The 11,668-nt window shown below is 48.9% G+C and overlaps 1 protein-coding gene across 2 annotated transcripts in view; it reads left to right on the top strand.

The window, feature by feature from the left end:
* Positions 1-960: 960 nt before the first annotated feature.
* RASSF7 (Ras association domain family member 7) overlaps positions 961-11,668 on the top strand; it is a 34,107-nt gene continuing 23,399 nt past the window's right edge. The window contains exon 1 of one of the 2 annotated variants that reach the window (XM_054515269.1): positions 961-1,334. The gene's annotated coding sequence lies outside the window, so the exon portion shown is untranslated. The remainder of the gene's footprint in view (positions 1,335-11,668) is intronic. The other variant, XM_036384766.2, reaches the window with a different exon arrangement.

Genomic DNA, 11,668 nt, shown 5'->3' with positions numbered 1-11,668 from the left:
TTGTGAGCTGGCAAAACCTCAGTGGTCTTCTTCTGGGGAGAATAAATGACAGGGAGCAGGGTTAGCAGAAGCCAGGTGCACTTATCCCAGCGGTTCAGCATGTGGTCTGGGTGTGAAGGATGTTGTCCTACAACTATTATTTCCTGAGCAGGAGGAGATCCACATAGATGCCTGGGCTGGAGGGTCTAGGGAGCTCAAGGGGAGAAGTTCTGCCAGAACACCTGGGTTGCTCTTGTCTATCCCTCTACACCACCACCAAGGTGATGTGGAGATCTCTCTTCAGAATCTACCCAGGCACCTGTACCTTGGGAAGGAGCCTGGTGGGTTGGAAAGAACCCTCTCTGGCTGTGGAGAGTGGAGATGCCCCAGTTCCCACCTCCAGCACCGCAGGAAACAAGATGATGGCTGCACATTTCATTCAGGTGTGCACCTTGGCAGCAGCTGCACGTGTTTGAGCAGAGAAGCCAGCACCAAGGTGTTAAGGAGACTTTCCTGTCTGACCGTTTGGGAGTGCGATGGCCAGAGTGCTTCCTGAATGGTCAGACAGGAAAGTTTCCCTAACAAAGGATGGACTGTTTGCATTGTGCACCTGAGTCCCCTGTGCTCATGAGGGGCTTAAGGCGCCAGTTCTGGGCTCCGTAAAAAAACATCTTACAGGGGCTGGCTGGGAGAAAAAAATGCCCCTGCCACTGCAGCCAGGCCAGAAAGCATCCCTGGAGCCGTGGGTCTGCGGGCCCACACCCACGCTGCACCGTCTGGGGCAGAGCCAGGCAGGTGGAAGCGGCCGCACCGGGGCACAAGGAGCGCACTGCCGGTGCTGGGGAAGCGACACCGCTCCCGGCAAGGTGACCACCGGGAGGCTCTCCGTGGAAAGGTGACCACCGGGAGAGGGGCTGGAGCTGGGACGCGGAGAAAGAGGACATGCAGAAGAACCCAGGCTTGAAAACACAGTTCTGGCAGTTGGGAGAAGTGCTCTTTTCCCTTCCCTTCCCCACGTCTCTTTTGTTTTCGAAGCCCCACAGAAGAGGCTTCCAGTGAGCGGCAGGGGTGGGGGCAGAGCCCACCCGCACAAAGGCAGCTCCCCACGGGCTCTGTGACCGCTGTCACGCTTTTTCGCTCAAATCAACGCCAGCAGTGGATGACGTGGGGCTGGTGCTCCCCAGCCCCGGGGCTGATTGGTCCCAGCTCAGGTTTGAACGCCAAGGTGTCCTGGCAACGAGAAGCAGAGGAGCCAGACTTTCCCGTCCCCACTCGGCTCCGGGAGAACGGCGGGTGCTGGGAAGCGACGGGCATCGCGGCGAGGAGCAGCGCGCAGGGCCCCGGCCCTCCTGCAGGTACCCTGAGCGCCCTCGGGCCGTGCCCCAGCCCGGAGCCCGGAGCAGGGATGAGTTCCACCCGCGGGTGTCGGGGGCCGCCGGCAGGGACTCCGCACGGCGGCTCGGCGGCACCTGTGCTCCGCACAGACACGGCAGCGGAGATGGTTCAGCTGGGAGAAGGGATGGGGAAATCACCGGTCTTTGGGGGCATTGAAAGTGACTGTGCAGTGGGGTTTGGGGGAGGGATACCTGGGGAAAAGCTGCGCAGGGACAGGGGAGTCAAGAAGCCTTCCCACAGTTGTGTGGTCAGCTCTCCTGCCTCAAGAGGAACAAGTAGTTTTGGCTAGTTTTGCGTTCTCCTGGTTAGTCAAACTCTCAAAAGCCCTGCAGGGCGCCCGGGGCTCTGAGATGTGCTAGAAGAAGATGGCTTTACATTGAAATGAAGCAGCTTTTCCTGCTGATAGAGAGCTGCTCTGCTCTTGCCTCAGCGTAACCCCCCTGCAGCCCGTCCCTCTGGAGCTTGGGGGTGGGGAGAGAAGGGTGCCTCAGGGCTCAGCCCTGTGCAGGAAAGCAAAGGGCATTGCAGGGCCATGCTGTAAAGAAAAGGCTTTTCCCTGCACCTGGAAGATGCGAGCAGAGATGTGAGGAGCTGGCTGGGGGAAGATGTTTGCCGGCACGGGGAGGCAGCACTTAGCACAGCCCATTTTGCACCTGTCAAAACCAGCAGAGACGTATCTGTGAAAAGATGTGCCAGCCATTAATGACAGGGCACATCCAAGCTGTCCAAGTTGAGAAACCACCTCCACAGGGTAACAGCCATCCCAGAGGAGCTTCCTGGCTCAGTGGCAGGGGGTGAGCTTGTGGAAGGGCTGGTGTCCTGCATGGATTCAGTGGCGCACGTTGAAAAGCAGCGCCAGGACTCAGGTCTTGCTGCTGCAAGTGGGGCATGAAGAGGGATAACAACACCAAGACCTTTTGGAGTACAGCTTGTGTTATTTATTAGAGCACAAGGCTGAGACCTGCCTGAACAATTCTTTCCCACAGACCCAAAGGCATGATGAGACTTGGAGGTCCCTCCTAGTATCATGCTCATAGTAGAAGAGCAGTCCTTCAGCATGCCAGTGGCAGGGAAAGGCAGAGGGACATCACAAAATGAGCAGGGAGTGTTCTGCTGGCAGCATGTTATTGCTGACCTGGATTCGCACTGATGACCTGGAGGGGTGAGATTAGCACAGTCAGCTTGTCCCAGGGCTGTGGGGGGATTAGAGAGGGAAAGGGTCATGCCTGTTACATCCATCATTTTTCTCTGTTTAAATGGGAATATGTAGCACACGTTGTCAGTTTTTTTAAAAAAATTATCCTGCATACTGAAATGTTGCCAAAGTTAACAATCTTGGAGTGGTGGGCTTACAGCAGCAGAGGCTCTGCCTAGAAAACCCAGTTACTAGATCTGTGAGAATCAGTGATGCTTTTTGTATCTAAATGAAAGCTAAGAAAAAACATCTGTCACATGTTGTAAGAAGAGGTTTGACCTAGATGAACCTGAAAACAAATAAACATGAAAATTCACTAAAGGTGAATTAAACAAACTGGGTATTTTAATTATTTTTTTCGACAATCATGTTTTTAAATTGAGCAGCTTGGGACTGGATGATGTTCCTACTTGAACCAACAGCTCTCCCTGCTCCAATTAGTTCAAATAAGACTTGTTTCTCTGAAGGGTTAAGGCCAGTACATTCTTCAGGCTTTATTAAACCCATGAACAATAATGTCAGTCTGAAACCCAAGAGAGGGGAAAGCATACCCACACCTTGCAGGCCATAAACAGGAACAAATTCAGCTCACTTTATATCTCCCCACCAATTGAGCTGAGGCAGTTTATGAACTGGGAACATTAGCTCCAGTGAGGCAGGACTTTCCCAGATTAAATAACATGTCAGTCATTAAATAACTCATCTTTCCTGGTATTTTATGGAATAAACAGTGCCTGTTGCTTGCTAATAGCGTCTGCTTTTATTTGAGTGGGATTGTATTTTATAACAATCCTTCTGTTCAGTTTGCATGTTTGCAGTGACCCCAGCAAGCAATCACTCCATGGCTGATAGTAAATCTACTCCCCGAGGTTTAATGATGGTATTTACTGTAGAAGCTATGAGTTTTATGGCTGTAGTGATTAGGGTGGGTTGATGGGACACAGGGCAGTTGGATAATTGCTAGTGATGAGCCAGTGAACTCCCAGGTAATTGCACCTTACCTGGAGAGGTGTGCTGGCATGAGCGGTGTGTTAAAGACAAAGCTGTGAGGAGGATGAAGGACTGTCATTGTCTCCACATGACAGTCATGAATCATGAACAGGAAATTATCCCATCTCCTCACCAAGAAAAATAATGCTTGGTCTGTTTTCTTTCCTGTTGCCTTCTTCAAGAAAAGACAGGACTTGTGTGCCTGTCAAAGTCTGTGCCCCTTCCTTCTCTTCATACCATTTAAACACTGTTGAGAAGAAGAGATGCCCTGCTTGAGGACACCATCAAGTGGGTGGAAATGGGTTTTGAGAGAAGGAAAGACAGACATACTCACTGACTGACCCTGGGAAGGCCTGGCATAGACCAAACCTCAGTTAAACACCAGAGAGGCCTGGTAACAGAGGGACCCTGGCAAAGCTCACTCACCAGAAGGCTTCAGCATAAGCTCAGATTTCCTCCATACTAGATGTGAGGTCCAAGCAATCCTGGTTCCTAGGACAGCAGACATCATTAATAATGTTATTAAAGGGAGACAGTAATTTTACTTTTAATGAATGTGGGATCTACATAAGTTGGTGTGGTCACTTGCTAGAGCCCCGTTGGCCCTTGGGCAAGATTTCTCAAGTCCCAGCCATTTCCATGTATGTTTGGGCTCCTCAGGACATTACTCAGCCTGCATGTATGTGGATTTGGTAGTCCTCACCTGGCCCCAGAGTTTGAGGCTGTCTACAGTGCTGCTCCAGGCTCCCCAAGGCCTGCGGTCTCCAGCCTTGGCACTTTGTGTTTGTTTGCCCTGCATACCCAGCAGTGCAGAAGCCAAAATTGCTTTGCCCTCCCTTCTCATGAAACAGAGGGCTGGAGATTTGATCCCTGTAATTGCCAGCCTCTCCTACCCCAGAAAGGAGTCATCCCCAAAGCAATGGTGACACTGGAGTCCTCTAATGCTTCTTGAGTCTTCATCAGCAGGTCCTGGAGGGCTTTGGGAAAGATGCTGTATGCCTCACGTCTATTTTAGATCTGGGAGGGTTGAAGCAAAGCAAGGGGCAGAGCCTTGACACACAATGACAGGAATAGAGCAAATGGCAGGTTTAGGCAGAGGTAAAGGGATTGATAGAGCAAAGAGTCTGACAGTGGTGCTCTCACCTCACCCCAGAGAGGTGCTTCTTGGGACCAAGAAACCTCTCTTTATCTGCTAGGACCTTTTGATTTTGCCTCATGATTAAAAGACAAAGATGAGGAGTGTGTCTCTTCTCTCTGTGTTAACGAGCTTTCCTGTCCCTCTGTAGCAAGAGAGAAAGATTGCAGCAAAACCAGCAAAATAAACTCCATTACAAGACTGTTCCACTGATTGGGAGAAAATAAGTAGTTTGTGGACCCAGAACCTCCCAGGAGAGGGGCTGCTCTTGGTCCAGCAATGATTTAAGGAACTTAGCAAGTCAGCAGTGCCTTCAATAAAGCTGTGGCAGGGTTATCAATATATCAAGAATTTTGGGCAATTGGACCAGATATATCCAGGTACAGGATGATAGAAATGATAGTGCTATTCCAGACTGCTGAAGCTCCATTGACATTCCTGGAGCTACTCTACTGTTATGGCTAGCAATGGGAAAAGGAGTTTAAGCTGTTCTCATTCCACAGCCTGATCCAAGCACTTGCTGCTCCACCTTCTTCTTTGTTGGCCCACACATTTCTCCAACTGCTTGATGCAGAGGCATTGGTCTGGCAGAAGAAAAAAAATCAAACGTTTTCTCCCCTGGGGATTTTCTAGAGCTGGGCAGTCCTTGATCAAGTCCTACTCTCTGCACCAAGAGTAGTACAGGCTGTCAGTCCACCACTGCCTGCTTTAACTAGTCCAATTTGAAGCTTGGATGAATGGAGGAATCCTTTCCTTCTCTTACACGTGGTGCTCTTAAGGGAAACATGTGCTGATCATGGGTTTACAAACCACTGCCAGATGTTTGAAATTACATAGTTTAATTGTTGATGCAGGACCACTCAGTCCAGTGGCTGTGACCTAAAGGAAATCCCTTGAAACCTGCTCTCTGGTACCAAGAGGAGCACAAGGCTCCACAATACCAGTTTTGAACCTGAAGGTAGTGAGGTACCAGCTAAGATCAGAGCATGAGATTCAGAGGCAGGAACTACTGAGTGTTGATCCTGGATCTACTGCCACCTCTTTTTGCTCTGGTGCACATTGTTTAGCTTTCCTTTTCCCTGATCCCCTTCCATCCTCTGTCCAAATCCTTTGTCATACAGGAGTTGGGAAGAAGCTTGCAAAACACCTGCTGAAGTGCTCTGCAGACAGAAAGCAGAATGCACAATTGCTAAGTTGTATGGGCAATATAAACAAACCCAGCTTTATGTTTCCCAGGCTAAATGAGGAAGGAGGAGGGGTTAACTGGTGGGTGGCACCCATGTCCTAATTACAAGGCTTGTCTCTGGATCCCTTTGGTGTGAAGCATCCTCTTGGCTGAAAAACAGCTGATAAAGTCACACCTGAGCAGAGGTAGGGGAGGAAAAACTTGTCACACAAGTGAACCAGGGTGGGTGGAAATTTCCTTTGGCAGGAGGGGGGTAAGTGTGGTACCAGAAGTGGGTTGGAGATGGCCTTCAGGACCACCTCTGGACCTACTGGTCCTGCTGTACCTCCTCTTTCTTGCCTGGTGCATTTTTCCAGGTGGTTGCTATATGTTCTTGAGGATCCTATGAGATCCAGAAAAGTCCTTCCCATAGCTGCCATTATCCTCTCTGACACCTGATTCAGGGGGATAACTTCTGGCATTTTAGTAGCCTCTTTGTCCCACACACTTTGCCAACTCAAAAAGCAGCACAGCCCCAAGGTTTAAGGTTTAATAAGTAAATTGTGAGTGCACTTTGCTTTCTGAACCTTTCCAGCATTTCAGGGTCACATCTCTAACATATCTTTGCAACAGTGGGAGTTCAAACCTGATGGTGCATGTATATGTGCTAAGAAAAGTGAGATATCCACACAAACAGCTACTGCTGAGGAGACAAGACACAGCAGATGCCATGAGGGCTGATAGACCTTCCAGGCTTGGCCCCAGACAGGTGTCTTGGGCCTCTTCCACAATACCTGTGGTTCTCTCCTTACTGCTGCTTTTTGCATTTCACTTGTGCTTATGATCTTGTCCTAAATCTAGGTTAGTCTTGCGGGTGTAGCATGCTCTGAAGAGCGCCTGGAATAGGTTTGCAGGTCTGACCCCTTGTTTTGGCCAAGTGATTTCTTCATGATCAGGGACATGCAGGTTTAACAGCCTGGGACCAGGAAAAGTGATTGCAACTCACACCTCTGCCTTTGATGCTTTGTAGCTTGGGCAAAAATGAGTCTTGTCAGGATGAGTTGCATGGGGACATATTAGTGCCTGAAGATGCAGGTTGATATCTGCATGCTGTTTATTTTACATTTAAGCTGCAACTGGGAGTTTTGTTTCCTGTTTGGGAAATAGGAAGAGGTATTTTTTGTCTCTCCTTTTATTACTGCTCTCCAGCCTGAAAGCTGCTGGGGTTGAGATGTCCCTGTAGGTGTGTGAGTGTGTGCTGCAAGCCACGATCTCAGCAGGAGACTCGTGTTGAACCCGCTAAGCCAGCCCTGGAGCTGAGTGGCTGAGATGCTCTCTAAGCCCTGCAGAGCTGCATGTAAGGGAGGGTATTTTTTTCCCCAAAGAGCATTTGATTCCTGCAGTACTATGGGAAAAGGGACATATCTGCACTACCTGTGCTCCTCCATCGCTTGCTGGGGCTGAGCAGCACCTGCTTACAACCAGTGCTTTGCCTTGGAAGCCCCTGAGGGCTGCTGAATGTATCTGCTGCCTGGCTTCTCCCTTGGTCTGCATATAACAGTCAGGGAGATTATTGCCCCCACCCATGTCTCTAACATCTGTCTGCAGCTTGCCAGACAGATGTTAGAGATGGTCATGGATATATCTGCTCTCAGATTAAAAAGCAGTTTAAAATGCATCCCCTGCCAGCTGTGGCCCCCTGGCCTGTTAGCTTTCCAGTGCTCTCTGGAAAAAATCCTTTCAGATTTAACTCAGCCCTAGCCTTTCCTGAAGTCTTCTTGTGCTGTTCTCTGCCTGGCAAAGCCCCAGCAGAGGCACGTGTGGTGGAAACGACTTTGGCTGACTGGGATGGTTTTGCAGGGAGTCCAGGTGCTGTACACAGTACAGTGGGGAGGAGAAGACGCCTCCGAATGGAAGTTAGAGATCTCTTCCTCCTCCCTTTTTTCTCCTGAACCCAGCAATTCAGCAGTTGTGTCAGCATAACTCGATAGCATGGGGATAGAGAGAAGCTGGAGCCTCCACAGCACAAAGCAAAAGCCTCAATTTGCTCTCAGTTGCCTGTTGCAGGAAACTCTGTCTCCTGGTGATAAAGGGAGAAAAAGAGCTGCATGGGGAGGACACCACAGGACATCTCCTTCAGGGGGAGAGTGAAGCTTTCTTCTCTGCTTTGGACATTTGTATACCAACTTGTCCTGCCCTGATGTCTCTGCATGGGCAATCTTGCCCTTAGCATGGGTTTTCCCAGCTTTTCCCAGGGACCTTGAGAGCTAGTCACCCCATGCTGCCTTTCCAGGGCTTCTCATCCTGCCAGAGCCTGTAACAACACGGGCTGTGCTGCAGGTCTCATTCCTTTCCTCCGTTTACCCTGCAACAGTGGCAGGATGTGCTAGTCACTGCAGTCAGATTAAAGGCTGGTAAGCTGCCCTTTTGCTGAGGTGGATGTAAAGGTCTAAGGGCAGCAATGCTCAAAAAAATACCTCCTCTCTTGGTAGGAGATGTGGGTGAGAAATTCTGTCTTGATGCTGATGCTGATGCTGTTGGGACAGGGATGCTGGAATGGCAGCCTTAGTGGGGGATGGCTCTGCCTGCATTAGTCGTGGTGGAGGGGAAGCCCATAACATAAAAATATAAATTATATGTGTTCAACAAATACATAAGCATTACTTCTATCAGCACTGTACATCAGGCCTATCTCCCCACCTCCTCCCAGATTTTACCAGCCTAATCTGGAATTTTCTGTGCAATATTTATTTGTCATTACTCAGTCTTGAAGGAATTGCATTTTCAAGCAGCCAGTGACTTCTTTTTGTCTAAAAACTTTGTTTTCCCCCGAAGTCAGCTCAGAGCACCTGTCTCTTGGAAAACCAGGCCCCTTTAAGATGTCTCAGGCTGCTTTGAATCACTAATTGCTTCTGAATAGGCAGGCCAAATGTTTTATCACTTCAAACTCCCATAGCAATGCAAATCTATACAGCTGAGAAGCCTCTTTCCATGGATGGGGGTGATGGGTAAAGATAAGGATTAAAAATAGAAACAAATTCAGCCCGGGGGTCCTCTTTGTTCCTCCCTGCCCTCGGTGGGGTTGCCAGGGCTACATTTGTTCCCCTGCATCGTTTTTGGATGAGATCCAGGGCCCCTTGAATGCAAAGCTGAGAGGTGCAGTGGCGGGAGAGGGCTGGATGAGGTCCTAGGTACATACATATTTCATTGCCCATGCCAGGCTCTGTGTTGTTTTCTCTCTCTGGTTTCACAAAGGTGGTGTTTTCTAAAACTCCCACTTGTTGAGGGCGATACAATCCAGGCTTCATCCCATCTAAAGTTTCTGGCTTTTCAGTTGTTTCCCACTCTGAATGGCAGCCAGGCATATTTCCCATGCCTGGAGGGAAAAGGGGGTTGCTTGGTAGGAAAACAGGACTTGCCAGAGTGCTGTTTGGAGGGAACTACATGTGCTGTGACATGTCCCCCTCGGGGCTGCTCTGTGCGTTTTGGGCTATGCTGGCTCACAGACGCTGCAGGAGATGAGCAGCCCTTTGCAAAGCCTCGCTGGTACAGGGCTGGCCTGGCTTCTTTAAGTAACCCACAGCCTGAAGGCAAATATTGACTATTAAGAGGTGAAGATCTCAGGGAGCAAGGGCAGTCTAAATCCTCCTTTTTGCTTAGGTCGCCTGTTATTAGAGCTGCCTGCTGTGTGCTGAGTACGGCTATGCTCAAAAATTGCCAAGAGCTCAGCATTATGGAAGCAAAAGCCAATTTACTGACTTTCCAATAGAAAGGAAGATACAAGCTGAATGTGCATCTGTTGGATGATATTTCTGTTTCAGGCATGCCACTAACATACAAATGGAAAAGCGACTTTGCATGATTTATGTAGTTACTAGGAAAACCTGAGTCAAGTGATACTTTGTAGAGTATTGGGCACTATTTATTCTTAGCAGAGTAGGTTATAAAATCTATTTTCTATTTATCTCCCCAAACGAATTCCAGTTGACGTTGCCTATCCTACTCTGGACATAGAGAGCAGATAAATATCCTGACAAATAACATCTTCATGTAAAATCAATAGCTAATAAGAAATCAGTCCCTTGAAGATGATAGCAATTTATCTTTAAAATTAAAATAAAGACTGCAACATTTTGTCAAAGATGAAAACAAACAAACAAATCTCTGTTCTTCTTTGTTTAGGTATTATTTGTATGTTTCAGGTGCATATAGGACCCAGTTAGGACTTAATCAACTAAGGATAACTATTGTTAACTTCATTGTACTTTTAAAAGAGACAGCTGCTTTCCCACCAGACTGGCATTTCCAGGGAGGCACCAAGGCACTGGAATAATTTTAGGCCTTCAGTCCTGTTCTCCAAAGACCTTTGACTCAACAGGGCTGAAACTCAGGCTTAAATCCTGCAGGGGGTTAAATCTTCAGTGTTGGGTTCCAGCTCAGGGGTAATTGTCTTACTGAACTGGAGTTTTCATACATAACACTGGTCTTCCTGTCAGGGAAAAAAAAAAATTAAAAAGAAAGGTTTTGAGTCTAAAAGGACAATTAGAAATGAGAAAGCTTGCTTGTACTTTACGAGCTTATGTGTAGATGTGGCCTTGGACATCCAAGTCAGTACCAAAAGCAATCCAGGCTTGGGACTCTCCTTATTTCTGCCCAAGGTCTCCACTTGGGTACCAGCAAGGCACAGAGCTGGTGCAAGATTGTGCTCTGCTCTGACACCTGGCACCAGCAAAGTGAGGTGTGGGAGAGAACCTCCAGTGCTGGTGCTGTGAGGGGGCTGTGAGGCTGAAATGTGGGGCTGGCTGTGTAGTGGGGGATTCTGAGAGCACAACCTGGCAGGTGGCTTCTGGGGCATGGTGCTGGAAAAGCAATTAGGGGCAATGGGAATGGCACAGGTAGAGAGCAGGAAAAGGTGTCCTAAAGGGTGGAAGCTGTGCCAGGCTCAGGTGCCCTCCCAGCTCGAAACTGGGAGCCCAGGCAGGGAAGGAGGGAGAATAGCTGGAGCAAGAACCAGAAAAACCTGCTCACACCAGCCCGGGATTCACATTACTCACACTGCTTTAAAACAGGTCAGGTTTGCTTTGTTTTCCAGGCAAGGATGGCCAAAGTGCCTAAGGACTGTTTGCAGCTCAGCTAAGAGCAGCTCCAAGCTCCCGTGTGCCTGCCCACCGTGTCACTGTGCCCCCTACCCATCAACAGTGCAAGGCCCTTCCTGGGATTTCAGCCTTTCTAAGCAAAGGCTGGGCTAGAGGCATGCACAAGTACATTTCCCAGCTCACCTGAGGGGTAGTAACTGTGAGTGGTGGAATCACATCACACTCACCTCCTGACCTGCCACAAGCTTTGGAGCTCACACAAGTTTGCTTCTTGAAGCTGGACAGGAGACTGGTCTGGGGATACTCCCCATTGCAAAGGAAGAGTGGTCTGCCTCCCCCAGATGCTATCAGAGGTGAGAAGCTCATGGCAGTAGTGAGAGCTGTCCTGCTTCAGGTCTCATCCACAAGCACCAGGGTCAGCCTCACATGGTTTATCAGGTTATTATTGTCAACTTCAACTGGGTGGGACTAGCAAAGATGTAACCACTTTTTTGTTGGGAAGAAGGAGGGGAAAGGGAGCTAACAGAGTTAGAAATCAGATTGTCGGAGGCTAATGGCTGTGTCTGCTTATTCGGCAGCAATAACAGTAATTTACCTTTGAATCGCAATAATTCATCGTAACGCTTCCCACCTACCTCATGAACCCTTTCTGCTTATCTCACCCCTCTCGTTCAGGGATCTGAAAGCATTTCATAAACATTAATTAATTATTC

Source organism: Molothrus ater, chromosome 6, assembly GCF_012460135.2.
Source record: "Molothrus ater isolate BHLD 08-10-18 breed brown headed cowbird chromosome 6, BPBGC_Mater_1.1, whole genome shotgun sequence".
NCBI classification, from domain to species: Eukaryota; Metazoa; Chordata; class Aves; order Passeriformes; family Icteridae; genus Molothrus; species Molothrus ater.
The sequence above is the reverse complement of the archived record's forward strand: the minus strand, read 5'-3'. Positions and strand labels throughout refer to the sequence as shown.